Here is a 19,351-nt window from a genome sequence, read left to right on the forward strand (position 1 = left end):
AAGAGGCTGGATAAATCTGAGTAGAAGAGGCAGGTTAAGTCCTAAAATTAGTGAACCATTCGAGGTGTTAATAAATATAGATAAAGTTGTTCATCAGTTGATGTGACCGTCATAACAGTGTGTACATATAATGTGTTTTTCCTGTCAATGTTAAAGCGATAAGTAACTGATTTGAATTAAGCGATTGATTAGGAGCCAATGGGCTCTTGTCCAAGTTTGTTCTGTATATAGTGATCGATCCAAATTCTTGATCGTTAAAGGCGAGTTCTTGGAAATGAGAGTATATACATAGTAAGTACATTTGAAATCCTCGAGTAGAATAGTCTACTTGGGAACTAGAGTCAGATAGGCTTGACAGATATCCTCACTTGTTTAGTTAGACCAGATTCTGAGGGCATAATCTTTTTAAGGGGGGGAAGGATAAAACGACTCGTGTATTTTTGAATTATTTAAATATGTAATTGTGGAAGTATTAAATAAATAAAATACGTGTATAGCTTCTGTCAGCTTGGTGTCATTTTATTATTATCTATGTGTGATTTATGGTGTACCGGGTTGTTCGCGTAATTAATTATGGAATTGTATTGAATTGTTTTCAATTTTAAAAATGGATTTAATGCAATTTTTTTTATAAATACTTGTATTTTCTGTAAAATTGTTTTTATGATTTTATAATTTCAATAATTATTTTTGGGATTTTATAAAATATAGAAATCAATATTTTATCAATTATTTAGCCTTGTATGATTTTCTGATTATGTTTAAGTGTAAATTCCATATTAAATTCAAAAATATCTCAAAAATCGTGAAACTCGTATTTTATTGAGTTTGGGTTATTCCGGTAATTTTAAAATTATTTTGGAAATTTTTGGGATTAATTTCACCCACATGTTGATTCGTTTAATTGATAAAAGCGGGTATAAATTGCATTTTAGAAATTATTTTAAAATTATTTTAAAATTATGTTTTTATTTACTCCAGGATATTTCTTACATTTTAAGACTGATTTGGATTTATTTCGATGTATTTTTAACCACACCTTGTTTCGTCCAATTGCTAAAACCGAGTTTTTATTGCGCTCCAAAATTTGTTTTAAAATTTTGAAAGTTATGTTTTTACTAACTTTGGGGTATTTATAATATTTCAAGAATGTTTTGGTATTTTTTTTAAAATTGTTTAAGCGTCACTCTGTCTGATAAATTGCGAAGTTGGGGTAAAGTTTCGATCCCCGAATATTCAGGGACACGTGTCAAATCCTTATTAAAGAATTTGACACGTATCCGAATTATTGATACGTGTCCTGTGCAAACCAAATAAGCAGCAAGTCTTTTTCTTTATTTCTTTTACATCAATCTCTTTATTCTCTGTTCTCTCTCTATTCATCTCTCCCGTTTCTCTTTTTCTCCTCCCTTCCCCGTTTCCTCCTATCGGCTGTTCCTGTTCGCCGCCGTTTCATTTTTACGGCTGTTCTCGGTGAGCCGCCGCTTGGATCCTTAGCTTGGCTGGTTCTAATTGTGTTGATAATCCGTGTATATGCATATATCTATGTTTGTGTGTGTGTTACCTATGTGTGTGTGTGTTACCTGTGTTGTGTGTGTGTACCGCGGTGGCCGTGTGGTTGCCGGTTGTGCTTCCTGGTTGCTCGTTGGGCTTGTCCTATTTGCAGTTGTTGGTTCTGTTAAATTGGGCCTTGCTGTTGATTGTTGGGTCTCTAACAGTGAGGCCGGTTGTGTGTAGTTGGGCCGATTATTTAATTTTGATTATTCTTTTATTTGCAGAAATTATTTGAATAAACATTCATGATATTATAATTCGTACGAGAATTTATTTCACAATCGGTGAAATTATGTTGAAAACCCAAAATTTATCGGGTACCCGTAAATTTTACCGCCGTTGACGATGAACTTCGGTGAGTCAGCGGTGGACGGTGATGAATTTATTCTGAGTCCTAATTTTATAAAATAAATAAAATGAGTCTTGTAATTAGTTTCGTATGTGAATGGTTGTGGAATTGTGAAAATGGGAATTGTGATTTGTTGTTATTGACGTCGATTTTGTTCGACGGGTAGTTCGATAAACAAAGGAGACGCTGCCCAAATTCCGGAAGCGTACCCTGTAAAATATCGGGAATATCAGTCGAGTGTACATAGTTATATACTTACATATATAACCCTATTTTGTGAGCCTACCTGCATATTATGGTATATGGTTAATAACCCTATTTTACAAATTGATCCTGCGTGTCGTAAGAATATATTTTATAAATTATAGCCGAAAACCCTATTTTCTAAAGCGACAAGTATATGTGTTTTCCGAAATTGGTAACCGAGTCGAGTTTTGAGTACGTGAACCCTGATTTCTGTATGCATTATAATAATATATATATAATTACGAGTCGGGAATCATTATCGTCTAGATAAACTCTCTAGCGAGGATATGTCAAGCATAACTGGGTGTCTAACATATAGTATTTCAACCCTATAGGTTCTAGTTAGGAAACCGAAAGTGGATGTTGGACTAAAGATAACCTAGTGGTCAGTCGACGAGCTCAGTAGAGTTTCAACAGAAAAACCTGAGTGCCGAAGTCGAATCCAATGTGATCTAGTGGTTGGACGTTAAAGCTTGAGCGGCAGAGTCGGCTCAGAGTTGATTAGTAATAGTTGTAAAGCCCTGTAAGGCAAGTACTTCTAAAACTTTTTCGAAATATAATGCAAATATTTCTAAATTCTCTCGTGACATATTGTTAGGTATTCAACTAGCTCTATTTTATATTGTAAGTACTTTGAATCCTTCAGCCTTGAACCCGAGCCACATCATTTAATCTTTGAGCCGTAAGCCTTATTCTTTGTGAACCATTTCTTGTTGATTTACCAGATACAAAACCACACAAATACGATACTACTCTATAAATATATACCCATCATATATCAAACATTGACACAGAATTGTTTGAACATACATAAACTTTTATACTCAACCATACCTTATGGCATCAAAGAACTAAACCTTATAAAATCAGTGTTCCTCTAAATACCCGATTCTTCTACAGGCTGAAGGCCATTTCTTTTATATACTTTGACATACCCTCGTGGTACCCATGAATTTTCACCACGCACTTATACAAATGTTTTATTATTGTTAATTATGATCTTGTTTTATTGAGTTATATTGTTTATCATGTTGAACTGATTTAGAATTGGATAATTTTCTTTATGTGGACCAGATTCGTAGTCAGACCAGATTCGTGGTCGAATTAGGCCAATATGTGCCTTGGATCCAGTTCGTAGAGCAGAGTTGTGTGCCTTGCTCGGGGTTAGTGCGTGACTGATCAGCAGCCTAACCTTGGTTTTAAAATTTAAAATGAATATTCAATTCTAATGATTAGTTAACAAGAAACTTGATTCCTCTGAATCATCTCGTTTGATCATTGTTTAACCTCAGTTATTGTTATTGCGACTGAGCTAGTTATCTTACTCTTGCATATATTTTCATGTATTCTAAAGTTAAAAAAGATACAGTTGTTAGCGAGGTTTCCCAGTTCAATGTACAAGCTAGGATTCCAGATTGAGTTGGATCGGGCTAGCAGGAGCTTATTATGGTAGTGGGATAGTAAGATTGTATGAATAATTTCATTATCAGTTGTAAGTTAAATTAGTTGGGATTTGGTACGTTGTAATAAAAGTTAAGGTTGTGGCTTGTTTTCATACTGTAACCTGTTGTGATCCGTGGTTATGTAAAGCAGGGTCATTACCAATAATATTTCATATACAGGTTTATATATTGTGTATGTGTTGTGGACCCCAAAACTTCTGACCCGGGTTTGGAAGGCGTCACACATGACCCTCAACTCCTCCAATTCAGATTTTTCATTAGATTGTTGAAGTTGAAGTTGTTGTCTTGGTGTATATTGTGGTTGTTGAAAACCAGGAGGGTTCAATTGCTTTGTTGCATACTGCTGATAAGGCTGTTGCACCACATTCTGATTGCTGCTCCAACTAAAGTTAGGATGATTGTGGTTGTTGGGATGATAAGTGGCTGGAACTGGTTGGTGCGACCTGTGAAAGTTGGTCACGAACTGAGCTGATTCACTAGATATAGCACACTTCTCCGTCTCATGCACACCAGCACAAAACGCACAGAAACTTGTAATCTGATTAACCCCATAATTAGCCAAAGAATACACCTTCATCGTAAAAGCCTTAAGCTGAGCAACTATAGCAGTATCTGCATCCACCTACAGAATTCCTACTACCTTGTCTTTAGGTAGTCTCTGAGAAGGGTTCTGGTATTCATTAGCAGCCATCAATTCAATTAACTCATAAGCTTCATCGTAGCTCTTAGCCCATAAGGCTCCACCTAATGCTGCATCAAGCACAGGTCTGGAATGTGCTCCCAAACCATTATAAAAGCAGTTGGTAATCATCAAGTCAGGCATCCCATGATGAGAAAACTTCCTAAGCATTTCCTTATAATGATCCCAAGCTTCACATAAAGACTCTCCCGATTGCTGCGCAAATTGAGTAAGAGCGTTTCTGATTACAGCTATCTTTGCCATAGGGAAGAATTTAGTAAGAAACTTTTGAGCAAGATCTTCCCAAGTAGTAATAGAGCCTGGTGGTAGAGAATACAACCAACACTTAGCTTTATCCCTCAGAGAGATTGGGAAAAGCCTCAGCTTAACAGCATCTTCAGAAATGTTGAATTTGAACGCGTCGCAGATCTTGATGAAATCTCTAATATGCATATTGGGATTTTCCGTTGGAGAACCCCCAAACTGGACTGAGTTCTGCACCATTTGAATCGTGCTAGCCTTGATTTCAAAAGTATTAGCCGCGATGGCTGGTCTGACAATGCTAGACTGAATATCATTGATCTTCGGTTGAGAGTAATCCATCAAAGCCTTCAGATTCGCTTCTGGTTCTCCCATTGCAATAACAACTTATTTTTCAACTTCCTCAACTTCTTCAAAAACTTCTTCTACTTCAACTTCTTCCTCCACTTTATCCAGTGTTCTCTTGCAAGATTGAGAATGCGTTAGAATAAACGCTCTGTAGAGTACCTGAAATACCAACACGCAATAAGTAAGTAAAATATCTGAGTCAGTGAACTTTAACAACCACTAATGTCAAGCACATAAACTAAAAATTAACACCGAGTCCCCAGCAGCGGCGCCAAAAACTTGTTAGGACAAATATACGCGCTAAAATTACACGCAAGTATACACGTTCACAAGTAATATAGAATTCTTTCTAGTTCGTTCGCACAACGACTGGTTTAGGTTAAGTTCAATTTATACACTTATGCAACAATGGTATGGCTATTGTGGTGCCCTCCTAAACCGGGTCAGAAGTTTGGGGTCCACACACACCCCCTTATTTATAACCTGCTTATCACAATAATAAAGATAATAATAATATGCAGTTACCCTACTTACCAACTACCACGGACTACAATAGGTTAAAGTATGCACACAAGCAAAACACACACTTATATTACAAACGTCCAAATCCTAACTATTCAAGCTCAAAACTGAGTATTAAACATTATTACAAACTTTTACAAAATTAAATTATCTCAAAAGATGCCTACTAGCTTAACTCGATCAACCTGAACCCCTAGCTCTCGCACTGGACTGGGGATCCTCGCTACCAACTGGTTCCTTCTTAACTAGAAAAGAACATAAACAACATCGCACAAATGAGCTAACTAGCTCAGCAAGTCACAATGACAAAACTGAGAATAATGATCATCAAGTGAAAAGGGTTATGATACCAAGTGAACAATGAATTATGATTTAGATTTGGATATTATATTTTCATTTTAAAAACCAAGGTTAGGTTGCTGATCAGTCACGCACTAACCCCGAGCAAAGCACACAACACTGCTCTAACTACTGGATCCAAGGCACACATTGGCCTAACTTGACCATTTATATGGTCTGACCACGAATCTGGTCCACAATTTTATAAAAACACTCAAATTCTATAATAACAGAATAAACAATGTAAAGCAATAAACAGAATCATAAACTACATTGAATGTTCGATAAGGAAATGGTTTTAATCTTTACAAGGGATCAATATGGCAAGTTCAAAGCTTGATTTTTAGGTAATGAAAGAATTAGATAACAAAGGAATCAATGTTTCTGGGTTATTAGGAATTGGTCTTTCGAAGCATAAGGTACAATGGTTTAAGTATGCAAGTAACTCGATTCAGTGTTTGGTATTTAGTTTGTATGTATTTGTGGACTAGTATCGTATATTTGTGGTTCGTATTTGGGTGTACAACAATCAATGGTTTAGAAAGAATAAGGTTTACGGCTCAAGATCAATAACTGGAATCAGGGTTTTGGGTTCAGTGCTTCAAAGCACTTGCAATATAAAACAAGACTATCAATCAACTACAATATATCTCGAGAAAGTTCAGAACACTTGCCTGGTACTAGCTTGCTATACTGCTCTAACTTCCAATCACAACTGTCTACTCTTCGACTATCTGTTTTCCTTTCCTACACCTTGCCTCTTCTGCTCACATATCATAAGCATCTATCAATATTCAACTCATACGATTCTATTCGACATACACTTCTATCTACCCTTCGTTTTACCCAAATCCGATTAACGGATTGAAAGTTACACTAATAACAAGTAAACATCGAACATATAGACCGACAGTCAACCATCGAGTCACATATAGCACATAACACGTCAAACAATCAATGATATATTATTTATAAAGAAGTCTCGGGTCATAAATAGGCTTTCGGGTATTGAAAATCAATTAATAATTAATTAAATCAATTAATCAATTAATTTTTGAACTAATTGACCAAATAATCAATTAAATATTAACTGAAATTAATTAACTAATTAATCCAGATTTATTTTTGAATTAAAAATAATTTTTGGAATTAAAATAATAATTTTTGGAATTTTCAGAAATTAAAAACGAATTTTTATAATTAAAATAAATAGAAAGTATGATTTTTAAATAATTTAGAAACAGGAATCCAGTTTTTGAAACTTCTGGAAACCTCAGGGACTAATCTGTATTTTCTTCAAAAGTTCAGGGGCCTGTTTGCAATTTTGCAGCCCCCGCCGTCGACTCACCGGAGTGTGGTCGGAGAACACGATTCCGGCCACCTCAGGTCACCAAACTCTCCAGAATTGGAGTACAGATTACCAAGAACATATACATACAATCAAAACACATAACCCATTACGGGATTGGCCGGAAAATGGCCGTGAAATGAAGAACACCGACGAACTTTCAAAAGATAACTCCCTTCGATTCATTAATCCTCTGTTAACGAGCTATACACCAATCGATTGCAAATTTCATAAGGAACACAACCCACTATAATACAACAGCTAATAACCCCTAAATCAAAAAGCCCCAAATTTCAATTAAGAACATTCATACGGGTTATAAACCCTAATTTCAAAATTCGAAAATCAAACTCAATTTTGAACATGTTATTGAACTCCAAATCAGTCATATAATATATCAAAATCATCAGGAGAACAAGCTCTACAACATGCAATCATCAAATCATTCAAACAATCATCCGAACAAAAATTCATATTTTTTATCAAAATAATTCAAAAATATATAAAAATATAGAAAATAAACCTTGATTTCTGCAGTAAAACGGATTCCAGAATCTGATAGTACTCCTCAAACCCTTCGTTTTGGTTACTCAAGCTTTGAAAACAAAGATCACTAACACCTTCAAATTTCTGTTTAATTCTCAGAAAGGTTTATGAATATAGGAATTTTCTCTGGAAATTTATATAATTACTGTCTGCAAATGATTTTTGATACGGAATAAAATACGGTAAAGGAAATTTATAATTACAGAAAATTTGTATCCCGTTGGATCATTCCAGATACAAAATGGTACGTTTATTTATAAAAAACTGATCCAAAGATTAGAAGGGAAGCAACTATACGTTGAGTTTTCAAGTATGAAATTTTGACCAAGGTTAACAAAAGATTCTGATTAATCCATTATCCACTACCTAAGCAAAGTGGTATGGTAACAAATGCCTTGTGCAGAAAGAAAGGATTGGATGTAAACGATTTGGAAAGAGTGGAATATGAGTTCAAATACCTAAAGGTGATAATAAGTAAATATATGAGATTACTTTTCAGCCCTAACTGACATAAACGAATAGGAGATATTTAAATATTTGGAAACTAAGTTGAAAATGAGCACCGCCTATCATCCTTAAACGGAGAGTCAAAGTAAGGAAGTGATTCAGGAAATATAAAATATATTGAGAGGATGAGTTTTAAGGAAACATTGGAATGATCAATTATCATCAATGTCAGCTTTAGAATGCCACTTTACCAAGCCTTATGTGAACGCAAGTGTAGGTCCCCATTCTATTGGGATAAAGTAGGAAAAAAGAAGTTATCAAATCCTAAATTAATTCAGCACACCAAGGGCGTAGTGATATTGATTGAAGCAATTCAGAGTAGATAAAGAAAAAAAGGTGGATTTGTATCGAGAGAGGGTATGAATATAGAAATAGGACCAGTAGTGTTAGTAAAAGTTTCATCTTGAAAGATATTGGATAAGTCTGAGTAGAAGGGACAAGTTATGTCCTAAATTAGAGAACCATTCGAGGTATCAATAAATATAGATAAAGTTGTTTATGAGTTGATGTGACTGTTACAACAGTGTGTACATATAATGTGTTTTGTATATCAATGTTAAAGCGATAAGTATCTGATTTGAATTAAGTGATTGATTGCGAGCCAATGGGCTCTCGTCCAAGTTGTTCTGCATATAGTGATTGATCCAAATTCTTGATCGTTAAAGTGGAGTCCTTGGAAATGAGAGTATATCTGTAGTAAGTACGTTTGAAATCTTCAAGTAGAAGAGTCTACTTGGGAATTAGAGTCAGATATGCTTGACAAATATGCTCACTTGTTTAGTTAGATCAGATTCTGAGGACAAAATCTTTTTAAGGGGGGAAGGATATAACGACTCATGTATTTTTGAATTATTTAAATATATGAATATGGAAATTATAAAATAAATAAAATATGTGTATTGGTTTTGACCGCTATGTGTTGTTTGATTATTATCTATGTATGATTTATGGTGTACCGGGTTGTCCGCGAGATTAATTATGGAGTCGTATTGAATTATTTTCAATTTCAAAAGTGGATTTAGTGCAAAATTTAATTGCATAAATATTTGGAATTTCCTTAAAATTGTTTTTATGGTTTTATAATTACAATAATTATTTTTAGGATTTTACAAAATTTAGAAATCAATATTTCATCAATTATTTATCCCTGTATGATTTTCTGATTAAATTTATTTGTAAAATCTGTATTTAATTCTAGAATTTTTCAAAAATTATGAAACTCATATTTATTTAAGTTTGGAATATTTCGAGAATTTTAAAATTAATCCGGAAATTTTTGGGATTTATTTCACCGGCGCATTGTTTCATTAATTGTTAAAAAACGGGTATAAATTATGTTTCAAAAATTATATGAAAATTTTGAAATTTATGTTTTTATAAATTTCGGGATATTTCTAACATTGTAAGATTATTTTCGTGATTTTCTGAAATTGTGTTAAGCGCAGCTCGGCTCGTTAATTATGAATCGCGGGCATGTTAGCATGATTCAAGAATGATTTAAAAATTATGAAAATCATATTTTATTAGTTTTTGGGTATTTTAATATTAATTTAGTAAATTTTTAGACTTGTTTCTACTCATAAAATATATCTCTAAAATGTGAATTCGAGTCGAATTTGTGGTGTGCCGTCAGAAAAAGGGCCACGTGTCCTTTTTAGTCAGACACGTGGATTGAAATTAAGCAGCCAGTAATTGTGCAAACGTCAATCCCTCTTAGTCCCTTATCTGTGTTCCTCTCTCTCAAATTTTCTCTCTCTCATCTCTCAATCTCACTGTTTCTTTCACTCTTAATCTCTCGGATTCTTCCCTCTCTCTCTGTTTCCTCTCCTTCATCCTGTTACTCTCTGTTCAGGTGACTCCCGACCACTACCCTGTTCCCGGTTATGGCTTCGGTTGGGTCTTGTTGAATTACATATGTATGTATATGTTGGGTGTATGTACGTGTGTTGCTTGATTACCTCGCCTTGCTGCTGTTCCGTATTATCCGGCTGCCGCCGAATTACTTTCTGGCGAGGTGGCCCGAGATGGGTCGCGGGTGTTGCTCCGTGCTTTAAATCTGCTATATTTTATTCGTTTGTTGTTGGTTATTCGGAATAATTACTGAAATTTCGAATGATTTTCTGCAGTGTTTATTCGAAGTAATTTCTGGAAAATCCGTGTGAATTGTATCGTGTTTGCTCGAATTATTTTAGGAATAAAACGAATAAATTCATATGATTATTCGAATATTGTGATTATAGAAAACTTAGTAATTCCTTATCGGTGAAGTTTCGTGTGGAAACCCGAAATTTGTCGGATACCAACGAATTTTTGCCGCCGTCGACGATGAGCCTCGGCGAGCCGATGGTGGACTATGATGAATATTTCTGAGTCCTACGAATTAAAAATGTAAAATATGAATAAAAACATAAAAGTGTGAATAATAGTTAATAATTAATATTTGGATTGAATCGGTGGTTGGGATTTGTGAAATTGGTTTATGGTGATTGTGTTGCTAATTCGACGTCGATTGTATTCGACGGGTAGTCCGATAAACAAAGGAGACGCTGCCTGATTTTTAAGAAATTTACCTACGAAAATATGGGAGCGTATCCGACGATTATCGGGACATCGAATGGTTATATAGATACCTATGTGTTTTATATGAAACTTGACTACACGATGTGATGAAATAATTTGCTAAAATCCATAACCCTGATTTCGTAAAATTACGAGTATACGTACTTTCTGAAAACGAACACCGAACCGATTTTTGAGAATGTGAACCCTAACTGATACCTATATTGCAATAATGTATGTGTTATGAGTCGGGTTTTTTTAACGCACGGATAGATTGTTAGTAAGGATATGTCAAGCATAATCGAATTTCTAAGTTAGGATGTTTCGACCTTGTAGGTTCTAGTCGGAATGCCCGAGAATTGGCATTGGACGAAAGATAGTTGGTGGTCAGTCGAAAAGCTCAGTAAGGTTCCAATCAAAAGACTTAAGTGTTGAGGTCGAATCCAGAGTGATCTAGTGGATAGACAATAAAGCCTGAGCGGCAGAGTCGACTCAGAGTTGATCAGTAATAGTTGTAAAGCCCTGTAAGGCAAGTACATCTAAACCTTTTTCGAGATATAATGCAAATATTTCTAAATTCTCTCGTGACATATTGTTAAGTATTCAAAATAGCTCTATTTTATGTTGAAAGTACTTTGAATCCTTCAGCCTTGAACCTAAGCCACATCATTTGATCTTTGAGCCGTAAGCCTTATTCTTTGTGAACCATTTCTTGTTGATTTACCAGATACTAAACCACACAAATACGATACTACTCCACAAATATATATCCATCATATACCAAACACTGGAACGGAATTGTTTAAACATACAGAAACTTTTATACTCAACCATGCCTTGTGACATCAAAGAACTAAAACCTTGTAAAAACATTGTTCATCTAATACCCGATTCTCCTACAGGCTGGAGGCCATTTCTTTTATATACTTTAACATACCCTTTTGGTACTCATGAATTTTCACCATGCTCTTATGCAAATGTTTTATTGTTATTGATTATGATCTGGTTTTATTGAATTATATTGTTTATCATATTGAACTACTTTAGAATTGGATAGTTTTCTTTATGTGGACCAGATTCGTGGTCAGACCATATCAATGGTCAAGTTAGGCCAATGTGTGCCTTGGATCCAGTAGTTAGAGCAGTGTTGTGTGCTTTGCTCAGGGTTAGTGCGTGACTGATCAGCAGCCTAACCTTGGTTTTAAAAATTCAAAATGAATATCCAATTCTGTTAATTGTTTAACAAGAAACTTGATTCCTTTGAATCATCTCGTTTGATCATTAATTAACCTCAGTTTTTCTTATTGTGACTTGTTGAGCTAGTTAGCTCACTCTTGCGAATTTTTTTTATGTATTCTACAGTTAAGAAGGATATGGTTGATAGCGAGGTTTCCCAGTTCAATGTACGAGCTAGGATTCCAGATTGAGTAGGATCGAGCTAGCAGGAGCTTACTACGGTAGTGAGATAGTAAGATTGTAAGAATAATTTCAATATCAGTTGTAAGTTAAATTAGTTGGGATTTGGTATGTTGTAATAAAAGTTAAAGTTGTGGCTTCTTTTCATACTTTAACCTGTTGCGATCTATGGTTATGTAAAGTAGGGTCATTTCAAATAATGTTTCTTATACAGGTTTATATAATATGTATGTGTTGTGGACCCCAAACTTCTGACCCGGGTTTGGAGGGCGCCACAGGTTGGTATTAGAGCTACAGGTTTTAAGTCACTGAAACAGGCCTAGATTATCGGGATTGGGTAGAGGGTTAGGATTAGGAATAGGAAATAGAAAGATAAGGCGTTGTGAGGTTGAGTGCGATTGTATAGTAGGTCTTCAGCATAGTTCGTATTGCAATTCGGGATTCTTAGCTGGCGACGTGATTTCCAGACAACGGCAATGGCAGATCCTGATTTATCGGTATCATCTGATCATTTGGAGCTTTCCGTTCGAGGATCGTCATCTTCTCTCAGATTTTATTTACACCTTGTTCCTCCATCAGTATTAATGGTACTACCTTCTGTTATGACAGTTGCACCTCTTCAAGTTATTCTACGCTATTCTACTACCTCTTGATATGAGACTACCTATTTAAGAACCTCCATCTGTTTATTCTTGTTTTACAGGACATTCAGATGTGAGTATATCTCTTTAGTTTACCCTATATCCTGTTCTATACCCTCAATTTAAAACTTGTCTTATGAAGTAATAGTACCTACTAAGATGAATTCGAGAGCTGCAATAAATGGTGAGTACCTGAGATATAAATAAAGGTGAGAAGAAGTTTAGAAAGAAGATTTAAGTGTTTCGGAGGATAGCTGCTACCAGATTAAAAGAAGTCATTAGTGACTAGGCCACCTGTGATTAGTTGTGGGATGGATTAGATGAATTTTGAAAAGTTAGAGAGAAAAGTATAAATCTGGAATTTTTGTAGAATTAAATGATGGTGATATGATAAATGCGATATGTAAAGTAGTGATGTGATGTGATATGAGCAAATTTTGTTCTATGAACTAGACTTGTTGACTATTGGATAACCTGTTCTACTTAACGACTGCAAAGTTGATGACGGGAGCATTACCAGTATGGAAGTTTTGATGTCAAGCTACGAATACGATAACACGCAACGACAATTGAAGTGATCGTTGATTAAGGAAGGCAAATGGATCCAATAAAGGAGAGAAGGTAGATTGAAGTGAATGGACCTTTATGTGATCGTTTCTTTAATTTGGTTCCTTGTTATAGGTCGGAAGGACAACAACCAACTCATATAGTAAGGACAACCAGATTTGTGATTTTCAAAATTTTTAACAAGTTTTCGAAAAAGATCTTTCCTTACAAAATTCCTAAAAGCCTTTTTGAATAAAATGAGTTTTAAACATTGGTTGTCAAGTTACTACTTGAGTTTCTTGTTTGCTAAAAGACCCGGATCACCTGGAAGGATGCTTGTTTCAGACTTAGTATTGTTAATTCAGAGAATAAAGTATCCCGTGATTATGAAAAAGTTGATTATTCCTAACGGTAAGGTACAAATATTGTTTGACAAGGTTAATAACAGAATCCGCGTACGGAGTAATTATTCATCCAGTTGCAGAGACCATTAAAGTTTAATGAATTCATTGATTTAAAAGGAGTCTGGGCGTGATCGAAGAAGATTGGGAAAATTTCCATACTTTTCTAAAAGAAGAATATTATTAACAAAAGGATCGTTATGTTGAATGATTCGTGGTTATTCTAAATTAAAAAGAGGAAACCCGAAGTTATCTGGTAGGAACGCCATTATGATCGAATTGTTAAAGTATTATACGTGTAGGTGCGATGTTAAAGATGCAAGACTTAACAAGTAAGAATCTACCATAATGCTTAATTTGCGAAGGCATTTCAACGTATTTTCTAAAGTTGTTATATGACACAATTGGGATATGATCGAACAAGCTCGAAAGATGAATACAAGTGAAATATGGATGGTGACCAATGGTATCGTTCTTATTTTCAATATTACAGCGTATATTTCTTTTTAATTCCTAAAAATGTATGAACTTATTTTCTTAATAAACTCCTTATGATGATATCAAAAAGGAGGATATTGTATTCCTTTCAAATTTAATTGTTCCCTTCAAGTTTTGCTCTCTGATTGGGACAAACAGTGTTATGATGAGACGCTTTATCGGGGAGACGGAGAGTCGGGTGGGACGCCACCTAATCATGTGTTGTACGCCGTATGGTACGAAAGACTGGCCATCTTAAGTACCAATGTGGTTGTCTCATTCATATTCAAATTATTACTTCTTCTTTCTTTTCAACTCTAAGTTTATTAAAGTTGTGAATCCTTCTAGTTGTTTCGTCGTACTGTCGTTCTTTGCAAGAGTTTTTTTTAAAACAAAAATCAACGTGTTATGAACCAAGCAGGCAAAGTTCCATCTACCTCTTATGCATAGAAAGAAAATAGGGGCATATGGCGAGGATTGCAAATCACTAGCTTAGGAAGGGATGCACTAAGAGTCAAGGGAATCTACTCCAATAAGGAATACGTCTCCGAGAACGAGAATTTGCGATTTTTCCTGTGAAATATGTTATTCAGAATACGGATGTGGTGATGTGAATGATTATCGTTGATACCTTATGCGTTAAAGTATTGAAAGATGTGGGAGCAACTTTATTGTTTAGCTCCCAAGGTTTTGTTGATAAAATGAATTACCTTATTGAATTGATAAGATTGTGATTAATGGACTTGCAAGTAAAAAGCGTGTAATTGTTAAATAAGTGAATACCAATGATGGGATTGAGATTTCTGGCAATAAGTTTGTGAGGATTTGATATTATTTAAGATAGGAGAATTTGACATTGTTTTAGGAAAGGGACTAACTATTTAAGCGGGATTCCCAAATAGACTGACATGATGAAAAGATAATTCTGAAGATGCCAAATGAGAATGTGACGAGATCCCGAAGATGAAGGAAGGTAAAGGATTTGTTAATGTTAGGAATATGTGTATTAGTTTGATGATAAGTTATACAAAACACTTAAGTAGAAATCTAGTGTTTGTAGCCTCAACGGATAAGACCATCTTGGCTATCTATTGAAGGAGTAGCTTTACTTAGCAATAAGTTTAGTATTGTAGCACATTTCATTCTCTGGATTCAAGTTGTAATTCTTAGATGTTGTAGGAAATTATCAGTCATGTTGACTACTAGTGGATATGCAAATAGGAGGGCTAATTGTAAATATTTCATGCCTTGTAATTTTGTATAAGTGAAGAAGTATTAACTGATATTGAAGACCTTCAACGGATAAGAAACAAAGCTTCAACGGATGTCTCTAAAGCTTCAACGGATAATATCCATCAACGGATAAGTGCTTCAACGGATAAAGACTTCAACTGATAATGCATCAACGGATAAAGCTTCAACGGATAAAGCCTCAACGGATAAGGCATCAACGGATGAAAGCTTCAACGGATGCTTAGTTCATTAGCAGTTAATAGTGACAATTCATAAGCTGACAGAGGCACATGGGTTGACAGAGACAAACTGGAATGTGGAAGCCTCTAGGAGGAATCAAGAAAATGCAGCATTTCCATTCTGGTGCAAACAAGGAAGTATTCAAAGATTAACAGCTAAGCCTAAATTGCATTGGATAGAGAAATGAAGAAGAAACATGTGAAGAGTCTTTTTAATTATATTTTACAATTTTGTCTTCACTTGTAAACTTGGTGATATATAAAGCAAGTAGCAGCTAGTAATTAGATGTGAATTTTCCAGAGCTATTTAGAAAAATCCAGAAAGAAAATCATCTAGTTTGTACTAGGAAGCAGCTGTGATTTAATTCTTTGAATCACAGATTTTATGAAATAACACATCCCTGGTGGAACAACAAATCCAACAGAAAAGTTTTTAAGTTCTTTGTGTTCTTTACATTTGTATTTGAATATATATCTGTCTATATTAGCTTCAAGCCATTCACACACATTTGCTCACTAAAACACTTAGTGTTACGACCGGCATTTTATGTAATATTATTTGTGAATAATATTAAGTTAAATAAAAATATATTCAATGATTGTGCGCTAGTGTGAGTAAAAATTTCTGCATTATAAATTTGCTTTGTGTAGTATATGATTTTTCAAAGCAAAAGTTTACTTAATTTCTTTATTTTTGATTTATAAGGAATATTCTAAGCCTTGGAGAAATTTTCTTTTAAAAGATATTTTGTTCACAAATTTTGAAAGTGATTTTATAAAATCTCTAAAAATCCAAGTTATTTTATGGTATAAATTTTATAATTTTTGAACTTGTGTTTTATTTTATAAAAATAAATCTTTATAAATATAATTAGCAAATTACATAGTTATCCTTGCATGCAAATTCCTTCCATACATTCCAAAAGGGCTAAAGAGTCAATAACCACCCCACTAACTCTTATTTCCTAGCCAAATACCTTCTTTACCCTTGCATGCAAATTCAACCAAGTTTAAGTGGAAGGTTAATCATGACAATTCCTAATTCCACTCACTTTTGCCAATACAAAAACCATAAGACAAGCAAAGTCATGATCATTTTACTCATCACCCACACCACACTCACTCTCTCCTCCCTCCCCTTCTCCCTCACTCTCGGCTCTCTCTCTCATTCTCGGGTTTTTAGACCGAGAACCCCCCCTCCCCATTTTTCTTCATTTCTCCACCAAGCTTCTACTCTTTATACAAGTAAATGTTATCTCCCATACCATGATCATTCATATTTCAAAGAGTTTTGAGTAGAAAGTTTAAGTTTAAGGGTTGCATGTAAAGGTTTTAGTGAAACTCAAAATACAATCTTGATTCTTATGGATTTAAGGTTGTTTTTGAGAGGACTACAATGAATGGATAAGTGCCAAGTCATGAGAAGGAAAATCTTGATGATTTAATGGCCATTTCCATCCATTTCATTCGGCCATGACCATATGGGAGCCGAATGAATGGTCCTTGAAATCATTCTTGTAGTTTTGATCAATTTTTGCATGTTTATGTGATAATGACTTGAATTTGGTGGTGAAAATTTGATAAAACTCCTTGCATGCTAAGTGATCATCTAGGTATACCATAGGCTAGGCTTGCATGTCAATTTTAAGATGGAATATATGTAGAAAATATGTTGTTTTGGTTTGAAAAACCCGAAGGCATGCATGCATGTGGAATTCTCTTAGTTTGTTGTAAGATTTTGACCATTTGGAAAAGATTTTGTTAGTGAGCCTTAATTTCAGTAGGAATAATGTGATAATATGGATTTATGCTTCTTGTTGCATGGTAATAATTTGTGGTTATCTTTTATAAAAATATATATCTTGTTGTTTCAAAAGCATAAAGGTTTATGATTTGTTAAGAGTAGTCTCTTTTATTTTGCCATAGTTGCACCATAGGTAAGGATGATCTCACCAAGGGTATTTTGAGAAAAAGGGAGTTAGTTCAGTAGAACACCAAGTATAGGTCTTGGTTTAAGTATTTAGTTGTTGATAATTGGGTTTGTCAAGTCAAAACCTTGGAAAATGAGAGTTATAGTTTCTGCAGAAAAATCAGTTTAGTACCCTGAGTTTAGAGTGAGTTTTGACCATGTCATTGATGTGCACTTTGAGGCCCAAGCCACCAGAAGTTAGTATGGGGAGTATATAATAGGTTTTAGGAGTTGGTTGGAGGTTTGCATGTCATTTGGTTAGGTGCACAAGTAGAATAACAAAATCTGTCCAGCAGGGGACAGTTTTGTTGCAACTTAGAAATAGGGAGATTTGGCCATGTCATGGGTAGGCCCTCATTAGGCCCAATTGGGCCTTAGTTAGAGGGTATGTCAGAGAAGTTTTTCCAACCATAGTTCATAGGATATGAGCTAGAACCATGTGTCACAAGTTAACTCAAGTCAGGGCATTTTCTGCCCAGAAAAACAGGGGAACCTTGGACTTTTAGCTTAGGCCCAAGAAGGCCCAAGCCAGGCCTTTGAGCCACATCAAGCTTGTGAGATGCCCTTAGGTCAGGAGAGTCTTGTGTAAAAATTTTGAAGAAAAACTTGTAGTTTAAGAGTGTCTAATGCACTCAAGAAACCTTAGTTACCATTCTGAAATTTGCACCAGTGAGCACTTTCACTTATCACATAGTTTTAGGACACTTAGAAGTGAGTATAAGGTCGACCACCATAGTTGTAAGATAGTATAAGGTCAGTAGAACAAAAGGCACAAGTGAGGGTCAATAGGTTTTGGATAATTTAGGAAAGGCACATTGAGTTAGGAAGCCCAAATTCGAAGACTTCGTTTAGTTAGCGACCAAGTAACTTAAGTGGTGAGTCGAGATCATCCAAGCCTAGTGTGGCATTATGGTGTATATGATGTTATTTGGTATTAATATACGATATGTGATTATGTGGCTACGTGTGTACATTTGAAAATATAAATGGTGGATATGAATTAAGTGTGTATAGGCCTAAGTGCCATCCATGTTTAATTTCGGGTTGTAAATAGGTTAAGATGGAAAGAATATATTATAATGAGGATTATTATTATTTATGTAGGATCTCGAGACGAGGGAAAACTTGCCATAAAAGTCGAGTGAAGCTCCAGTTGTTGCTCCTACTAGTCAGACCAGACCAGTCTATCTCAAGGCAAGTGATTCAACTTGACCTTCGCATTTACTGTAACCAGTTCATATATATATCGATGCAATTATCCTGAGTCATTTTGATATATTTAAATCAAGAGTATCTTTTGTTTATCTTTGAGTTACATAGAGATGCCATGAACCCTCGAGTACGTATTGCAAGTAGTTCAAAAGTCTTTCATGATAGTTTAATGCCATGATAAAATAGAGATGTGTTATAATACCTTATTGATCCTTTTGATTATCATGCTATCGATCCCTGAGAAATCTTGATGTTGCACCCTGATGCTTTGATTCAACTCTTGAAATAACCTCGATAGAAACTTTATCTTGATATCTAAAAGCCAATCTTTTCTTAAATTCATTCATGATTGTTTGATAACCCTATCCTTACCCTAAAGCTTGATGCCCTGTTATATCTTGAGCTGATGATCACTTCCTTTATATTTTAGCACCTCTATCCTATTGGAACCAGTGATGCTTATCTCCTTGATGTTCTAATACCTATACCTTGTCTA

General features: G+C 34.9%; 1 non-coding gene across 1 annotated transcript; it reads left to right on the forward strand.

Moving 5' to 3' along the window:
* Nucleotides 1-4,433: 4,433 nt before the first annotated feature.
* LOC141675727 (small nucleolar RNA R71) lies at nucleotides 4,434-4,540 on the forward strand. The gene has a single exon (XR_012556365.1). It is a non-coding gene; the product is annotated as a small nucleolar RNA R71 (small nucleolar RNA).
* Nucleotides 4,541-19,351: the final 14,811 nt, after the last annotated feature.

The sequence above is a fragment of the Apium graveolens genome, chromosome 7 (assembly GCF_009905375.1).
Source record: "Apium graveolens cultivar Ventura chromosome 7, ASM990537v1, whole genome shotgun sequence".
Taxonomy (NCBI): Eukaryota; Viridiplantae; Streptophyta; class Magnoliopsida; order Apiales; family Apiaceae; genus Apium; species Apium graveolens.